Source organism: Haematobia irritans, chromosome 3 (genome assembly GCF_050003625.1).
Source record: "Haematobia irritans isolate KBUSLIRL chromosome 3, ASM5000362v1, whole genome shotgun sequence".
NCBI classification, from domain to species: domain Eukaryota; kingdom Metazoa; phylum Arthropoda; class Insecta; order Diptera; family Muscidae; genus Haematobia; species Haematobia irritans.
The window spans coordinates 51,204,333-51,223,975 of record NC_134399.1 but is presented as its reverse complement, the minus strand read 5'-3'; the positions used below and the strand labels follow the sequence as shown (position 1 = coordinate 51,223,975).

The following is a 19,643-nucleotide window of genomic DNA, read 5'->3' as shown; positions in this document are numbered from 1 at the left end:
ACTTTGTCATTCCGTTTGTAACACATCGAAATATTGCTCTAAGACCCCATAAAGTATATATATTCTGGGTCGTGGTGAAATTCTGAGTTGATCTAAGCATGTCCGTCCGTCTGTTGAAATCACGCTAACTTCCGAACGAAAGAAGCTATCGACTTGAAACTTGGCACAAGTACTTGTTATTGATGTAGGTCGGATGGTATCGCAAATGGGCCATATCGGTCCACTTTTACGTATAGCCCCCATATAAACGGACCCCCAAATTTGGCTTGCGGGGACTCTAAGAGAAGCAAATTTCATCCGAGCCAGCTGAAATTTGGTACATGGTTTCAGCATATGATCTCTAACATCCATGCAAAAATTGGTCCACATCGTTCCATAATTATATATAGCCCCCATATAAACTGATCCCCCTATTTGGCTTGCGGAGCCTGTAAGAGAACCAAATTTCATCCGATCCGGCTGAATTTTGGTACATGGTGTAAGTATATGGTCTCTAACAACTATGCAAAAATTGGTCCACATCGGTCAATAATTCAATGATTTAAACCGCTATATTCATCGTAATTAAAGGAATAGGAAAAACAATTAGGTAATATGAGGAAAAATTTAAAAATTTGAAGCAGAACAAAAAGTGAAGCAGATTTTTGGAAGAAGGAGTAACGAGTAAATTTTGTGAAAATGAAGCAAAATACTTCGATTGAAGTAGTAGCGGCAGCACTGATTCTATATGTTTGTTTCGTACTCGACAACAAAATGTGAAGTGACTTGCCTTTCGACATAGAGAAACTAAAATTAATTTTCGTTCGATTGAAATACGAAAGAAAGTTATCGTTCGATATACAGAAACAGGGCATTATTATTATTGCCAAAACAGTGTTACCACCATTTTCATGAAGTTTCATAGTGCAATGTTAGCTAACCAACTTTTAAACCGTTCTAGGGATACATCTGTCATCATAGTTTTATACTCACACTCCAAAAAAAATTTACTTAGATCCAAAAATATTGACCTTCCCCTAAAAATTTTGGTATTGATTCCGAGCCAGAGATGTGGCTTGTTAAAAAAAAAAAACAACATTTTTAGCTTCAAATCTAGGATCACTAAAATTAAAATTGTGATACAGACTGCGTTGCCGTTACTGGCGCTAAAGAGACAAATTGACTCTTTTTTGAGCTGTTGGCCCTTTTCTGGCTCTTTTATTTTGGCTTTTTTAATTTTTCTTGCCCTTTCTCGCTATTTTTGGTTCATTTTTATGGCCTATTACTGTATATTGAACGAAAGGTTTCTTTCTTATTGCAAACGAAAGAAAAGTGATTTTTGTCTTCTATTTCGAAGTCAGGTCACTTCATATTTTGTTGTCGAGCAATGAACGAACATAACAATAAGTGTCAAGAAAGCAGTAAAAACGTTGTTAACATTTGAATGAATTCTCAGGCCAAAAATTTTAAAATACTCACTTTTGATAATTAATGTATTCTCATACAAACGAAACGAACTTTCAAACATATAAATACGCAATTTATTCGAATTCGAGTGACCGCCTTTCTTTCGAATGAATTTTCGTTCGATATACAGTAATGACGACGATAGTCGAAACGACGAAAACCGAATTAACAATTGCTCATACTTACTCCCAAGTCCATTTATGTATATATGTGCGTGTACATAATAAAAAACTTCAAAAATAAAGGTAATTCAGTAATTTCGGTAAGAATCAGAAAAAAAATGTTTCGATGTCATCATCGTTGTTACTTATTTTACGTATGGAAGGCGTTTCTGATAAAGTGGGCAAAAAAATTGACGACGTAAATCGAAGTTTGATGGAACAAAAAATGTGACGACATAAACCGAGACGACGTAAATCGAGGGATTACTGTACAGGAAAAGGGCATTAGTCGTTTCCTAATTAAAGTGAATAAGTTTAGGGTTAAATAAAAAAGTGACAAAGGAAATGTAAAGCAGGTTGTGAGGTTGGTAAAAAATTGGTGTAGCAACCATGTTAAAGAAAAACAAATAAATCCATAAATAAATCCATATAGTTCATAATGGCATAGGTTAATTAAATGAATAAAACTGCAAATAAATATGTTCCATATTAAATGAATTTAGTTAACAAGTCCACATTAAAATACATACCAGATGACGTCGAAAAACTACAACGAAATCTTTCTACATATTTTAAAAGTTCCAAACTCCAATCATGGTTTAAGGGACACAAAAATATTTTCGAAGTCTCAGAACATAAAATCTTGAAACTTAGTGATAGGTTAGATTTGATGTATTAGAAAATTTTTTCAAGGATAAAGAAAATCGAATTAAAATCTTCTGGAACCCTCAATAAAATCCCAGCAAAAAAGTTCTTCCAAAGCCACAACTTTAAAACCACTACACAGAAGATGCACTCCCAATGGTTCTTTATTTTAACTACCCAGGGAGTTCTTGTAATTCATTTTTTCATAACTTGGTTTTTCCATACTTTTAATGGGTAATTCAAACTTTTTTTGTTTCAAATAGGTTAAAGACAGAGTAAGAATTCATAAAATGGTACAAATCATTTAAATTTTGTCGAAAAAAATGCTAAATCCAATCTGAAAAAATTGTGAATTTTTGAAAATATTTGAGGTCAAACGTTTCCGACAAGTGTTAGAATCCATTAAAAATTATAAAACATTATAAAAATTATTTATTTGACAAAATATCACAGAATTTTTTAATTTACATCTAAATCATTGAATTGGATCACACCTAAAGTAGTGATGCAAATTCAGTGAAACGGCTGTTGAAATGGAGGACTTCCGTCCTATGACAAGCCCATGTTAAATTCATCTCTTCTGCGTCAATTTTGCACCACTTCCGGATCCAAAAAAAATTTTCATTACTTTTTTGGCGAAGCTTTTTTTGCTGTGATGCATTACATACAAATGCCCATGCACGGCAGTGCTTGTGCGGAGCTTGCTTTTTCTATGTTAAACCTTATGAAAAATTAAGTAACTAATGGACTAAGTTCAAATTTGTGATGCATGAATATCAGCACTTAATTTTGTTGATACCGATCTAGAAGGATGGATTTTGATTTCAGATTTAAATGATAAATAGCGAAAACCTTTACCGGAAAATGAAAATTTCAATTCTTTTATTACAATTGAATTCAACGCGTAAAATATTTAAGTTTTTCTATGCAGAATGTACACTTATGTTCTTATGAACTTTTAATGATTTTCTTAAAAAAACTGAAGATTTTTAACATTTGGCTCTTTTTCAAAAAAGTCAGCTGCAAACAAAATAAGATCGTCGTTTTCGACGCAAAAATCGGCAAATCGGTAATTTTTTTGTAACAAACGGCAAGATGCCGATAAATCGGCAGCCCTGCCTACGTTTGTTATTATGAAAATTTAAATTGCATGCACTTAGATCTTGCTCATAAGCAGAGCTTCTAATAGAATTTCAAGCAAAATCGTCACTTTTTTCGTGTATAGACAGGGCTGCCAATAAAATTTCAAAAATAATCACTTTTGTCCGAAAAAAATCGTCATAATCGTCACTTCCATGTTAAAAATCAAAAATCAAGTCAAAAAATCTGCAATGTTAATAATATTAAAACCAAACTAATTTTTTGGTTAAAAACAAAAAGATTTATTTCATTTAAAGAACAGAAAATTAACACAACTATGCATTTCAACTACAAAATCATAATGAATTCAGTCTTGTATAAAAATAAAAAAAGAAAATTTTTATGCAATGCAATGCAATTCAAAAAAAAAAATGCCAAAAATGTTCTATAGAAATAAATTTTTGCAAGAATATTCTATAGAAAAAAATTGTGCAAAAATTTTCTACAGATATAAAGGCTTGAGAAAGTTTTCAATAGAAATAAAATTTTGACAAAATTCTCTATAGAAATAAAATGTTGACAAAATTTTTTAAAGAATTAAAATTTTGACAAAATTTTCTATAGAAATACAATTTTGACAAAATTTCCTATAGAAAAAAAATGTTGACAAAATTTTCTATATAAATAAAATTTTGACAAAATTTTCTATCGAAATAAAATTTTGCTATAGAAATAAAATTTTAACAACTTTTTTCTGTAGAAATAAAATTTTAACAAAATTTTCTATAGAAATAAAATTTTGGCAAAATTTTCTATAGAATTTTGACGAAATTTTCTATAGAAATAAAATTTTAACAACGTTTTTTGTAGAAATAAAATTTAAACAAAATTTTCTATAGAAATAAAATTTTGCCGAAATTTTCTATAGAAATAAAATTTTGCCGAAATTTTCTATAGAAATAAAATTTTGACAACTTTTTCTGTAGAAATAAAATTTTAACAAAATTTTCTATATATTCTATATAAAAAATTTCTTTCGAATAAAAAAAAAATTTTGTATATACTAACCACAAAAATTTGATCAACAACTTCAAGATATTTTTGTAATTTGGTAGATTTTTGATAAAATTTTCTTCAAATTTTTGTGGATTAGTTTTGGTACGAGCACTAATACTGTAGATGTAAAATGATGTATAGATCCTACATGTATGAAATCTCTAGCAAAAATTTCCAATTTCTCTATCCGACTATTGTCAAATGAATTCTCTCTTTTGCTGTCTCTAAATGTGTAAACGAACTGCTTCTAGTCCAAATTTTTGAACCGAGCTAATATCGTCATTTTTTGGGTAAAAATCGGAAAATCGGCATTTGCTATTTTTTGAGTAAAAAATCTTCAAAATGCCGATAAATCGGCAAAATTGGCAGCCCTGTGTATAGCACGTACGGATTTTTAAGTTAATAATATCTCCAAAATGCCAAAATATCTCAATTCTCAATCATTTTGCAATCCAGCACATACAAAAGCATAGAAAAGAATCAAAACAAAAATACCAAAAAAAAAAAAAAAACAAAAAAGAACAATTGACGAAACACAATACCAAAATCAACCACCACCAATTTTCTGTAGAAATAAAATTTTGACAAAATTTTCTATAAAAATAAAATTTTGACAAAATTTTCTATAAACATAAAATGATGACAAAATTTTCTATAGAAATATAATGTCTACAAAATTTTCTATAGAAATAAAATTTTCACAACATTTCCTATAGAAATAAAATTTTCACAACATTTCCTATAGAAATAACATTAAAAAAATCCATAAAAATAAAATTTTCACAAAATTTTCTATGGAAATAAAATTTTTACAAAATTTTCTATAGAAATAAATTTTTGACAAAATTTTCTACAGAAATAAAATTTTGACAAAATTTTCTATAGAAGTAAAATTTTGACGAAATTTTTTATAGAACTAAAATTTTGACAAAATTTTCAAGAGACAAAATTTCATAGATATAAAATTTTGTCAAATTTTTTTGTAGAAATAAACTTTTGTAGAATAAAACTTTTCCAATAACACAATATTTTTATATACTAACCACAAAAATTTGATCAACAACTTCAAAATAAATGCTATTAATTAGGTAGATTTTTGGTAAATTTTTGTAAATGCTGTAAAATGATGGATAGATCCTACATGTATGAAATCTCTAGCAAAAACTTCCAATTTCTCTATCCGACTATTGTCAAATGTATTCTCTCTTTTGCTGTCTCTAAATGTGTAAACGAACTGCTTCTAGCCCAAATTTTTGAACCGAGCTAATATCGTCATTTTTGGGGTAAAAATCGGAAAATCGGCATTTGCTACTTTTTGAGTAAAAAATCGTCAAAATGCCGATAAATCGCCATTGGCAGCCCTGCTCATAAGCCGAAACATGCAGCAGGTAGTTTACAAAGAGAAAATATATCGCATGCGATACGCTTCGTGTATAGTACGTACGGATTTTTAAGTTAATAATATCTCCAAAATGCCAAAATATCTCAATTCTCACTCATTTTGCAATCCACACAAGAGAACCACATGAACAGCATATACAAAAGCATAGAAAAGAATCAAAACAAAAATAAAAAAAAAAAACAAAAAAGAACAATTTACGAAACACAATACCAAAATCAACCACCACCGCATGAGCAACATGAATAATAACAGGCGAGTCTCTCATTTCAAGAGAATTCCATAAAGTCTTTTGTTTGGTAAAGGGATGGAAGAAATGGATGGTAAGAGATAAATAAAATGCCACCGCCAAGCACAAATGTATGGTGATTGTTTGTCCAACAGACGGCGGCATATGCAAAGTTAAAATAATGTTATTTTGTACAAACTCAGTTATACGCAGTGTTGCCAGGTTGGGGGTTTCCCCCCAAATTTAGGGGTTTTTTACACGTTTAGGGGGATTTTTAGGGGTAACATTCATTTGGGGGGATTTTTGGGGGTAAAAAAATATCTTAGATCTTATAAGGAGGAGCAATTCTCAACAAAATTTGGAACAATTCTGGCATGAATTTTGAAAAAAAGGGAAGTCAACCCATGTTCCTAAATACAAGCAAGAAGGCAATGACATTATTTTTTAAACGCATCTGTTGAAGGGGCAGCCCGATGAATCAGGCTCACTTAGACTATTCAGTCCGTTGTGATACCACATTGGTGAACTTCTCTCGTATCACTGCCCGATTCCATGTTAAGCTCAATGACAAAGGACCTCCTTTTTATAGCCGTGTCGGAACGGCGTTCCACATTGCAGTGCAACCACTTAGAGAAGCTTTAAAACCCTCAGAAATGTCACCAGAATTACTGAGGTGGGATAATCCTCTTTTTGGTGTTCGGTCGAAGCAGGAATCGAACCCGAATTTGTGGTAAGTGGTGTAATGATTTTTATTTACTTCAAAAGAAAATTTTTAGCATTAAAAAAACTTATTTTGTCTAAAATGTTGTTCCTCGGAAAAAAATCTTCTTTCAGTTTATATATTTGTGTTAAATTTAATTTTTAAAGTGTACCACTACAGAATTTTTAACGAAATGTTGGGCCTCTTTTTGTACTATTTACATACTTAAAATGTTTGGGGGTTTTTGATAAAAGTCTAGACCAATTTAGGGGTTTTTTTCTTAAGATTTGGGTGGAAGAATCAAAAATTACCTGGCAACACTGGTTATACGCGATTCTGGTTCTCTCTCTTGCCACTATCAAATGCCTCAGATACTCTCACGCTCTCAATGGGGCCTTCGAGATTCGTTTGTGGATTCTTATTAGCACATGCATGGGTTCCAATCAACTCTATCGTAGGCGAAGAGAGTCATTGTTGCTCATTCGTGTTTTTAATATAGACGTGTTCGGGTCGGATTGTCGCATAATCGTATATTGTGAAAATTTCTTATTGGAAATTGTTTTGAAAGATATTGTGTAAATTGATATGAATAAGATATCTAAAGAGAATATGTATGTGTGTCTATTGAAAATTAATGTATAATAATACCCACACTCGATACAACTTCACTAAAAGCAATGAAAGTTTCGTTGTAGTGCTATGGTTGGTCGTTAAACAAAAAAAAAAATAAAAGCACAAAAAATCCAGTTAAATATATACTTAACGTCAGCAAATTTTGTGTAACCCCAAAAAACGGAAATTGCAAATTTCCAGTCAACTTAAAAAAGTGTAACTTCCCCATAGAAAGAAAAGATATACACAAATAATTTGCCGATATATTTTTAAACTTTAAAGCGTATATTGAATAAAAGGTGTAGAGCATCAGCTGTGAATGTATACATGTGTTTGTGTTAGTGCGACAGAAAAAAAGAGAGAAATAATAACAAAAAACGCAACAACCAAATACAAAATAAATACAAATTTATACAATTCTTCGTCATCGATTTGAGTGTGAGTACAAAATTATAACAACAAAATCAACAAAGGGGGAATGGAGTACAATCAGCCTTGTTTAATTGTTAGCTATTCCCCCACATTTGTGTATTGCATTGCAATACAAACCGATTCGCACACATACGGTACGAGTATGAGCGTGTGTGTGTGCCTGCGAGCTGCAGCGATTAAGGCAAACATGTGTGTATAGTTTCATGTGCTTCGTTTGTTTTTAAACGACGAGCGTCTGCCAAACAAACAATTAAAACAACAACAACATTTACTGCTAGCCCATGAATGGCCAGTGGTGCGTGCGGATGAATATGGCGATGTATGATTATTCTGCAACCAAACTCGTTTTGGTTTTTTCTTGGTAGTGGGGACCCATTGTTTCATTTGTTGGGTGTGCGATGCTTGAATTGCATGAAAAATTCAAATAAATAGCACAATTTTAATTTAAATTTTATTTGACGCCGCAAAAGAGCCATCTCAAAATAATGTTGTTACGATTTGTATCTCTGGTATGCGAAAATCATGGCAGATTGTTTATGTTGTTGTGTTTTTAGAATGAAGAACTCCTAGAATTCACGTTCCGAAAACGTTTTCTTGAAAATACCATATTTGTATAGCGGTAAAGAGAAGATAAGTAACATTCCAAAGGTGAAGTCACGATAACAAATCGTACAATTCCATGTGTACAATAGTAAAGTGTTTTAGGCAAAATTTTCCAAAATAAACATGAACTACATATTTTCCTCCGTTGGTTAAGCTACTTCTTTTAGTTTAGTCAACGCATGTTTTTAGGCTGAAATCAAATCTAGAATAATGATCGATGAATAAAACAACAATAACAAACAGAATAAATACAAAATATTTTGTATAAGAAAATTTACACAAAGGATTTTGCTTATATCAATTTGCATTATCTTAGGGCGATTTCGTTTCTGAGAAAAAGTGTTGCCCTAGTTTTACACTACATTTCCCCTCAATATCCTTCCATAATACCATTTTTAATGATAATACTATATAGAGGAGTCCTAAATTCAACAATGTCGATTACCAATTTCGCAAATGTTGATTTTAGTTTTATTATTATCGAAATCTTCACTAGGGTTAACTTTAAACTTTGTGAACTGGATCGAAAATAGCGTAATTTTCCGATTATCAACTGGACGTAGAGAAGGAATATGATCACCTAAAACATGTTTCTAGAGCAAAATGTAATTTTTGGATGGTGACCACGTAGCATGTTTGTCGGAAAAATGTTGTTTTCTCGCTAAACGTAACATGCTTGCCGAAATCATATACATAATTTCAGAGAAAATAACATGGGTATTTCCGAGAAAACAACAGGGGTCTCTGGATGTGCTTTTAAACATTCCTGAATGTTTATCAAAAATGAAAGGGAAATCTTGGCCAATTTGTGATATATTATTTAATCTTGTTGTTAAAGGGCATATGGAAGAAAAAATATCGGTTTCAAATCCTTATTTTCTTTCTTTGCAAATAAGAAAGATTCCACTACAAAAAATTCCATGAAAAATTTTTCCATCTGTGAGGGGAAAAGTAGCTTACAGAGCAAAGCCGACGGGAACAATTCCCTGAAAGTCTTTCATGTGAAACCCAGAACATACCCGATTGTCAGGGCTGCCAATCTTGCCGATTTATCGGAATTTTGACGATTTTTTACTCACAAAATGGACAATTCCGATTTTAACGATATTATCTCCGTTCATTAGACAAATAGTTTAGGGAGTTAAAGTTTTTACATTTTGAAGAAATTTTTGAAAATATTAAGTAAATTTGAAAAATTTTGGGAAAAATCGGAAACAAAACATGGAGCACTTTGGCGATTTTTGTCAAAATAAGCAAATAATCACGATTCTTCCACACTCCACAGCAAACGTAGAAAATTTTGAGCAAAAAACTAAAGTAAGATGATAGCTGGAGAATAATTCATTGAAAGGAATATTTCATTCCAAAAAATAACCTGCAATGAAAAAAACACAAATTGTTTTAATACCAAAATTGATAATGATTTACTCAGAATGTGCAAAAGAAACTTTTACTAATATTTATCGGAAAGACCATAATCACTTGTTTTTGAAAACGCGGGACTTTTTCTTGAGCTTTAAAATATTTAATTTTTAAATAAAAATGTTATTCAATTTAATTTAAAAAATAGATTTTTATATAAATATTTTTGTTTAACTAGAAAATTATTTTTATGTTAATGTTATTTGCATGCAAAACTGATTTCTTTATAGTTTATTGTATTGAAATGCATAGTTGTGTACATTAATTTTCTGTTTTGTATGTGAAATAAATAATTTTGTTGTGTGTTTGACATATACAAAAAAAAAATTAACTATATTAATATTGCCGATTTTTTGATGATTTTTATCGAAAAAAGTAACGATTTTGCTTGAAATTCTATCGGCAGCCCGCTATGTTAATCGTAATTAAAGGAATAGGAAAAACAATTAGGTAATATGGGGGAAAATTTAAAAATTTGAAGCAGAACAAAAAGTGAAGCAGATTTTTGAAAGAAGGAGTGACGAAGTAAATTTTGTGAAAATGAAGCAAAATACTTCGATTGAAGTAGTAGCGGCAGCACTGGTATAAAGTCCATAAAATAAAAGGCCTTCGGATGGCTTCGGATGGCTTCGGGTCAATTGGTTTTGCTAACCATATAAAAACATATGGCTATTAATTGTCCTGTTTGCAGGGGTATTGTTTTGTTTCTGTGTTATTATTTCCAGTTTCGGTACGCCTAGTTTTGGGTTTTATTTCAGTTTTGTTCGTTTTTTACCTTTATGAAGTTTTCTATACTTATCCAAACTAAATGAAAAATAAACAAAGTAAAAGTAAAATTAATTCAGTCTGAGTGAAGTATATACCAAAGACTTCTAGCCAAAGAGCCGAAAGCTGGATTTAATATATATGTGAAACTCATAAATGTAAAAATGAATTTCAAGTCAAGAATAAAGGCCCAATCGCCATCATTTGGTAATATTAACCCTCAGAATACTATACAAGCTTTTGGTTCTGCTTGAAAAACTTTGACGTTCTGCTCTGTGATTTTCTAAGTTTTGAGGGTTAAGGTATTTAATCTCAATTTCATAGAAGCAATGGAAAACAAGAACGCCAACGTTTTTTTTTTAAGAATAGAATAAATCGTTTTCTTTCACTCTATAATGAAATTAAACACAACTTTATGGCCGGTACTATGATCGCTTTTCGGTTACTTTGTTAAAATAGTTTAATTTAAAACAGTTAATTTAACTCAATTCATGTGAACTTTCTTTTTCATCTAGATTTCGTTAAGGTTTTTGATTATATCAGAAAAAGTAATCGCGAAAATAAAGTGATTTTCAACTCGAAACCCGAACATAGTACCGGCGTTAACACTGCAACAGATATTGTCTTGAGTACAAAGATTTATTTTCCTTAAAGTACGAATGTACTTTTTCCATTTTGTCCTTAGAGTTAGGAGATTCGACTTAAAAATGGGTATCTTTACATTAAAGAAAATTCTATAGAACTGAGTCAATTAATCTTTAAAAATTTGATATAAATCTTTAAAATTCTTCATTCGATTATGCAACATGACTATCAAGTTAAAACGTATTCTAAAATAGGTGACAGCTTTCGAGACTAAATTTGAAAGGCTTTTTTTAGGTTTTTATTAACAAGTTGAAGGACTTTGAGATTACATGAGGTAAAAAGACGAACTACGGAATAATTAAAGGTGTAAACATAAAATAGGCGATCAACATAAATTTAAAAGTGAATTACTTCTTAAATGTATCCTTTTTGCAATTTTCTTGTAAACGGGCCAGATTTTTTGTACAATCACAAGAAAACAATTTCGGGGAGAAAGTTCCAAATCTGAAACTCATTAAATACAAAGCCCGCTTTTGCCATATTAAGAGGAAATATTACAAAACTATCCCATTATGAAAATGTCAGTCAGGCTATCTCCACCTTAAGTGGTACATCATGTCGAATTGAGAACATACATTTTTGAGCTAATTTGTGTTTTTTTTTTTGTATTTTTTATTATGACTACCGCACAGAAAAATTCTGCTTACTAACGTCGCTTATCAGCAGTGCTAGAGGAGCTGTAGGAGAAATATCAAACAACAATGCCACAAACAACGACCTGACCATAGATAACAACATATCAAACTCTTTTGTGTCGTATTTTTGGTTGTTTGTAAAATACACTTTTTAGCTGCAAGATAAGCAAATGTGATGTCAGACATAATAAACCCCTTGTAACCTCGTTCTCTACCTACCGAAATTATCCACTGGCTGTATGCCGAATGACTAACGGTACGGTCACACTGGACAAATATTTGACAGAAATCAAACAAGAATTCCTCTTCACAGTCAAACCCGCAAACATTTTAGCTCTTATTTGTCACGATTTTTCTTATCAAAATCGTTATCCATATATTTCGAAAATTATCCTGGAAAACTTTGGTCTAATATTTGCCTAGTTTGACCACACCTTAAGTAACAAATACTTCAAAACATATGAATGTAATGATAACAATTACCTGGGTAATATGTTGAAAATAGCCATAGTTAAAATACATACACCAGACACCTTAATTTATTGTGCAATAGATATTGATATTTATCGTTAATTTTTTTGTCCACCTTACCTAGGTTACTGGTTTATTGATAACAAAATTACGTGGATGATAATGTCGGGTGGTAAAACATAATCATAACGATTGATTGACAATCGTTACCATTATCAAACCCCATGCCGCCGTGCTTTTGACACCCGCAAAAAATTGCTTTTGTAACATATAACAGTATGGGACGCTTTAAGGATATATATTTTCGGAATTTTTTTCAACTAAATTATTGGAATGTTCGAAAACAGCTTACTTATTGCCTACCTCGAGTTTTGATTTCACTAGAAGAAAAAGTAAACAGCGATGTATATAATGTTTATATTTAAGCATATCAACATCAACAGTCAGACATGTGGCAGCACATGTTTCTCAAGTAGTTTCAGGGAAACTTTCATTAGCTCTTAATTAATGTCCTGCATTTTGTGTAAGGTGTAAGCGAATTTTAGGAGAATACAATTTTAGATTACTGGCGGTCCTGGAAAATGTTAACTTAAGCAGTCTGCTAATGTTTTTAGAACAATCTGGTTGGTTCAACAGATGATAAAACAAGGAGTGCCCACATGTAATAGGTACTTTTAGTTAATGTGGTATCACCTAACCTAACCTTCATTAGCTCTAATTTTATTCTCCCTCAGTGTTATGTTGATGTATTTCGTCAACTCGATCTGTTGCCATCTTAAGTTCTATCTTTATACACTCTTTACATCCACATATGTTATACTTAAGAAAATTCGTTGTCTCAAACATAACATATATGTCGCAAACATTTTATACTGGTTCATGAACATGATACCATATACTTGCACTTAAAATTAATGTGATCATTATGAGAAACTCCCTTTTCTGTGTATCTATAATTTCTAAATGAGAAGTAACCTAACTTTAGTTGGAAGTAGGAAAAAAAGCTTGGTATTAACCATTTCTAAATCTATGTCGATTGTCTCAGCAAACAATTTGTTTCTGATGATTTTGTGATCATATAGTGGCCATAGGCTGTCTGTCCCGCTGTTTGTTTGAAATCCAAATTAAAACGGGTACAACAATTAAAAGAGGTTGCAAATTATAGTGCCTTGCCCCAAGGTTCCCTATTAGAAGTTGTGTTGCATCTTTAAAAAGGACCTAAATTTCTTAAAGTCAACATCTTTGAATCAAAAATTTCGTGTACTATGTAAACACTTACTAGTATGACATCAAATAACATATTGTTCTCTCCTTTTCTGTGTCTAACAAACTTCGTTACCATTGGTACCCCAGAAAATTCCCTCACAATTATTTGCCTCAATCAGTTTCTTGGTTACACTTTTATAGTATCTCTCACTGTCTCATTATCTTCAAATGTATAAATAATTAAAATACAATCTCTTAAGGTCGCCTTTTAGTATTTTTAAATATTCTCAACGATATACCCAATATGTTTTAAAATAAATCTGGAACTACCACCTCAATAACTTCATGGCATGGTATCCTTTTATTGGTATTCACGCTCAACACCACATAATAACATTAACATATTGTGCTTACATGGTAATGGTAATGAGCTTTTAATAATTTCAATATATCCAGTACAATTTCTCTGCTAAATGATTATCTTGGCCTTCTGAAGAGTCTATGAATAACTTTGACATTTGCTAATTTCCCAATATACCAATTTCGTGTGGGAATAAAGGTTCAAGAAGAGAAAACATCTAGAAATTTGCCATGCATGTAAACAATATCCATATTAACTTTTAAGGCATTACCAGACAGTAACTTCTTCCTTAGATAATATTCTGTGGTGTTAAATGTCTACCAAGTGTAAGGGTGGAAAGGGGGTTCTTTTTGTAGGCCTTTCATGACAGCCAATGCATTAAAGCCAGTGAAGTGTGGTGAAATGAATACCGAATAATGATTTTAGTTATACTTCATTAAATTTTATTAGTCATAAACTTCTTTATTGGGAAACATCTTCGTTTTTCTCTTTCGTTGCCTGCAAAGAACATGAGAATGCTTCAGATGGCATTTGAGAACGATAAATGCCAAAGTGATTTTTGGGAGGTACGAGATTTTTCTTTTTTCATGGTTTGACATTTAATTTTTCTTAGAAAAACGTATAAAATTAATCCGTTAAAACCTAGTTAATATATTTATTGTCAAATCGAAAAATGTGATTTTTTTAGATTAAAAAATGTTTATACTCAAGATACAAGTAAATACTAGAGACCATAAATAAGCCGTTTATCTTTTAAAAATAAAATAAAAAAAATAAAAAATAATTTGTACCCAGAGTATTTTAAGCAAGAATGGAATGCACCATACGCATTGTCTTGAGGTCAAAGATTTCATGTCCCTAAAATACGAAGGCAAATTTTGCTTAGCATAGAAGACGCACTTCTCTTATATAAAGATTTTTTCTTTGTCCAAAAGTCGATAAACTTTTCACGGAAGTCGTGTTATCCTTATAATTAAGTGTTTTGACGTAAAAATGGTATCATAACATGCAAGAAAAAATTTTTTATTTTTTTTATATTTGTTGTTTTTTTTGCATCTTGACTACAAAGCAAAAAATCGTTTAAAAATAGGACATGTTTTTCAACACTTTTGTTAAAGTACGTTTTTTACTTGAAACAAAATATAATTTCTACTGGAAGTCGAGTCTGAATTTGGAAAATAAAGTTGTCATTAACTCGTTTTTAAAGGACTGTGATAGCGTATGAAGAAAAAAGCTGACCTTTGTCAAACATATTGTCTTATGGTGATTTCGTTTGGGAAAAAAGTGTTGCATACAAATGGTACAACATTTTATGGTGTTACCACAGTGTTGCCGAAACCCCTTTCAATGACAACACCGTTTGCGTATGAAAACGAACAAAAAAGGAGCAACACTGATATAAAATCAAAACAAAAGCAATTTGGCGGAAATATTTCGATTATTATTAACAACTATTATTGGAATCTCGACTAACACGCAAATTTTTCTTGAACTAAGGGAAATTGTTAAAACTTTTGATTTTATATATTTTTAATGATCAGAGTACAAATTTATTACATCCTAAACAAAGTTTTTAACTCGCCGTTGGTTATTTCGTCCAAGCAGTTATTTCATCGTCGTCAGAAGAACTACTCTCCAACAGCACATTTACAATTGTGTTGGCCAAAAAACGCATTTGCTTTTTGCTTTTTGCATTTTGCTATTAAAATATTTAATATCGAATTTTGTTGTCGCGGCACTAAACAATTGATATGCTTCTTCTTGCCAAATTAATCAGCTTTGTTGAAGAAATTGAAAAACAACCACAATACACGCGTCACGCATTTTCTTTTGTATTTTCAACAACGCTCTTATTTAGGTCGAAGAATAAAAGCGTCTTCGACATCTGATTGACTTTTGCTCTCGCGTCAATCGTCAATCGAACGTGTACATTTTGGGTAGGATGCACTGAATTTTCCAATCGAACAAAAATTTTCGATTTATGGGGTAAAGTGTAAAATATGCAACATATTGTTTACCAATCGAAATGTGTCTTCTATGCTAAGCAATACGAATTTAAAGGACACCAAATCTTTGGCTTCACGACAACATGTTTTCCAGTTTCAAACAAGGATGGCTTAATTCTCGTTATCGTGAATGAAGTTTTTGAACTGCTTTGATTAAAAACACACATTACAATGAAAATGTACACTTGATGAGAGTGAACTTTTGTATTTTGATCTGCTGAATTCGAAAAAAAATGTTGAAAAATTTTTTAAGGAACAGTTTTTGGGATATCCCGTTATTTTTAGTTTTTCGCTCTTTTTTTAACTAAACAAATTATATCTCGAGTTAGAAATGACCGTTTAGATCGTCATGAAAGGTCGCTTTTCTTCTAGTTGGTCTTATTACTTACGTTAGAATATCATCTATACGACCATGAAGAGAAAACCGACGTTTTTCCAATGGTTTATACTTTTCTGGCGGAAAAGGTCCATTGTAAAATAAGATTTTTTTGAAAATTTGGCCTTTTCGCATCGATATGAAAGGTCGTTTTTCTTCTAGTTGGTCTTATTACTTACGTTAGAGAATCATCTATACGACCATGAAGAGAAACCCGACGTTTTTCCAATGGTTTATACTTTTCTGGCGGAAATGGTCCATTGTAAAATACGATTTTTTTGAAAATTTGGCCTTTTCGCATCGATATTTTTAAATATTTGAACGACTTAACCTATAACAGATCCAATTATAAACGATTATTCGTCATCTTAATACCTTATAATTTGTTTAGTGAAAAAAGAGCGAAAAACTAAAAATAACGGGATATCTCAACAACTGTTCCATAAAAATTTTTTTCGAATTCAGCAGATCAAAATACATAATAAAAGTTGCCTGTCATCAAGTGTGCATGATTTTTTTTTTTGTAAACTAGTGTAATTTGTAAATTCATTGCATGTAGTAAAATGAAGATTTCAAGAAGTCTTAGTGACAAATGATGGAGAGCTTGTATTTAAATCATTTAGTTCTCATGTTTCGCCACCTAGTGTAATGTTATTATGCCATATATCATATCAGCTGTGCACAATTTAAAGTTTTTTGGTCGTATCAAACTGAGCAAGTGTAAGGCTGGATGTCTTGAAAATTGCGCCTTATTGTGCATTATGTAAATAAATAAAATTTGTCTAAAGACAAGTAGATACCTAGTATCACAAATGTTTATAATTAAAATCCAAAACATAGATTATTTCGTTGTTACCCAACTACATAGAATTTAAGAAATTGTTGCCAAAAAGGAAAATTTAATCTATTTTTCGCCAAGCGGAAATAATAGTTCGTTATTCTTATTTCGGCTTCCATTTAACGAAGATGAGGTCCACCACATCCTCTGCCATTTTGCTTAACTCAAATTATAAACAAGCTTAAATTTCATAATATCTGAAATCGCTGGTGGATTGAATTGATTGCCCCATGTGTTTCTATAGAGGCGAAGTCAATTTAGTGCTTAAGCAAAGCCAAACGACAACACCCACTTAGAAAACTATCAAAACGCCTAAACTCCGGACGCTTTGCTTATTTCTTAGTGGCTCGTTCGCTCACTCATTCGGCTTGGTTACTGGTTTAACGGGGATCAGAAGTAAAAAAAAATCAAATTTTATTAATTTCCATTGGAGTTGTTTATTGAAACGTTAGCGTGATTTGTTTACAAACATGGAAACCATTTTTGGAAAGTAGATTTTCATTTGCTATCAGACTGGTATCGAACCACTATCGCCATCTACACTAATGGGCTAAAAAAGTCTTTGACTCTACGCCAACTTAAATTAATGATTTTACAGTAACTATATCTATGGACAATGTTATTTGGGAAGTGTTGAGTGGAAGTATCCTCTAATATTGGTTTGAGATTTTAATGTGAACAAAAAACCCAAACATACCACACTATTGAAATAGAATTTGTAGCTATTATGAAATGTTTGCCTACAAGTTTGCTAGGAGTTAATCATCTAATTCATAAGGCAATATTCAATCGGGAAGCTTTTAGTGAAACACGCCTAAAGACAAGAAAATTGTACAAAAAAATACAAAAACTTAGTTCAAACTGCATAGCAGAGTTTGTTGCATGTCCTAGATCAGCACTTCCCAAATGGGGACCGCAGCGTCATTTTGGGTTGAGAAGGTTTGTAACATTAAATTTTTTAAAACAACACTAATATGTAAGTTCAAAAATACGTCAATAATATACTAGAAAAGAACATACGAAATATTTCCTATAGTTATATGCAATCCAATAATTTGTTGTAGGTTTTCTCTACCTTTATATGGAATGGAAAATTTCTGGCTAAAATATCATATCGGAACTTGTATCCATTTTTGTCTTCACACATTTTAAAATTGTGACAACTTATCTAAGCTTTTCGTAGTTAAACTAGCGCTAAATTTAACTTATTTTTATTTACTTTTTCTTTTATTCAGTTAGTAAAAACAATAATACACTTTTTTCATCTTTTACAAAATATGGTATATACCTTAATTCTAGAATTTGTTATAATTTAAAAGTGCAAAATAATAGTATAACTTACTAAAAATATTTTCCGAAGGAAATAACTACCACTACAAAAACTTATTTTTTTTTGCACAAAATTATTTGTTTGTAGTTAAATTTTATTAATTTTTTAAACTTTCTACATTTTATGAGCTAAACGTGCATGCAGAGATGGAATATAATCACCTCAAACATGTTTCCAGTGCAAAATGTTATTTTTGGATAGTGACCGTGTTTCGTTGCCTACACTGAAAAAAATTATTTACGTGATAATAAAGATTACGCAACCTAAATTTTAGGATGCGAAATTTACAAAATATTAAGGTAAAATTTCGTTAAAATAATGAAATTTTAATTAAAATAAAGTTTATAATCTTTGCTTCAATTTTTTTTATTAAATTTATGACACAAATTTTGTAAATTTGCATCCCTCCGTTAATTTTCCTTAAAGTAAAGAAACACATTTTTGATTTAAAGAAATTGTCCTTAAATAAACTGAAATATTGAAACTTTAGATTTAAGATATAAAAGCTTCAAATATAGGCTAAGACTTTGAAGTATCCGTTATAATTTGGATTTTTAAAGTGGCATTTGTTAGTGCGTGAGTACTTTTATTAATAACCCGCGAAAAGAGAATGAAAATGAGAGCTGTATCCTAATTTTAGTTTTATTGGTCCTAGAGTTAAAGCCAGATAGGTCGCTAAAAAATTTTTTTACTTGAAAGAAGCCGCGTCTTTTTTGAGTGTGTGTTTCATTGAGAAAACTTTCTCATGCACTATATGGGTTGGATATTTATTCCTAATTTTTTGAAAAAAACGAGAGATCTCTAAAATTTGGATAGCTTTGTTGGGCCTAAGAATTAGATTTCGTAAAATTAATTAACCCCATAATTTTTAGTTATAGATATATATTGAAAATGTTTTTTTTTTAACTTAAATTGACTGCACAACCGGTTTGAATGTCGATTCTACATCGTAGACCGACTTAAATTTGCATTCGATTTGAAGGCGTTTCTTACATGGGTGTATTTTGGAAAGATTAATGGACGAGCTTTGATTCCAATAAATTATCCTAGGGTAACATGGTGCAAATTACCACTCCATCACAGGACTGCACCGAAGCTAGTAATTAACATTCATAACTCACAACGGAATCATTAACAAAATTAAAATATGGTTCGGTTAATCGTGAAGGTGAATTTGTTCATGAGTGTGTTTTTTGTATCTTTGGCTTAAGCTTAAAGTGGCAGC

The 19,643-nt window shown here is 31.1% G+C and overlaps 1 protein-coding gene across 9 annotated transcripts in view; it reads left to right on the top strand.

The window, feature by feature from the left end:
• Positions 1-19,643, top strand: part of spri (Src homology 2 domain-containing protein sprint) — a 996,502-nt gene that overhangs the window by 609,467 nt on the left and 367,392 nt on the right. For 2 of the 9 annotated variants that reach the window (XM_075299539.1, XM_075299538.1), the window contains exon 1: positions 7,216-7,766. The exons of the other annotated variants lie outside the window; for them this stretch is intronic. The gene's annotated coding sequence lies outside the window, so the exon portion shown is untranslated. Of the gene's footprint in view, positions 1-7,215; positions 7,767-19,643 lie in introns of those variants that run through there. 9 annotated transcript variants of the gene reach the window in all.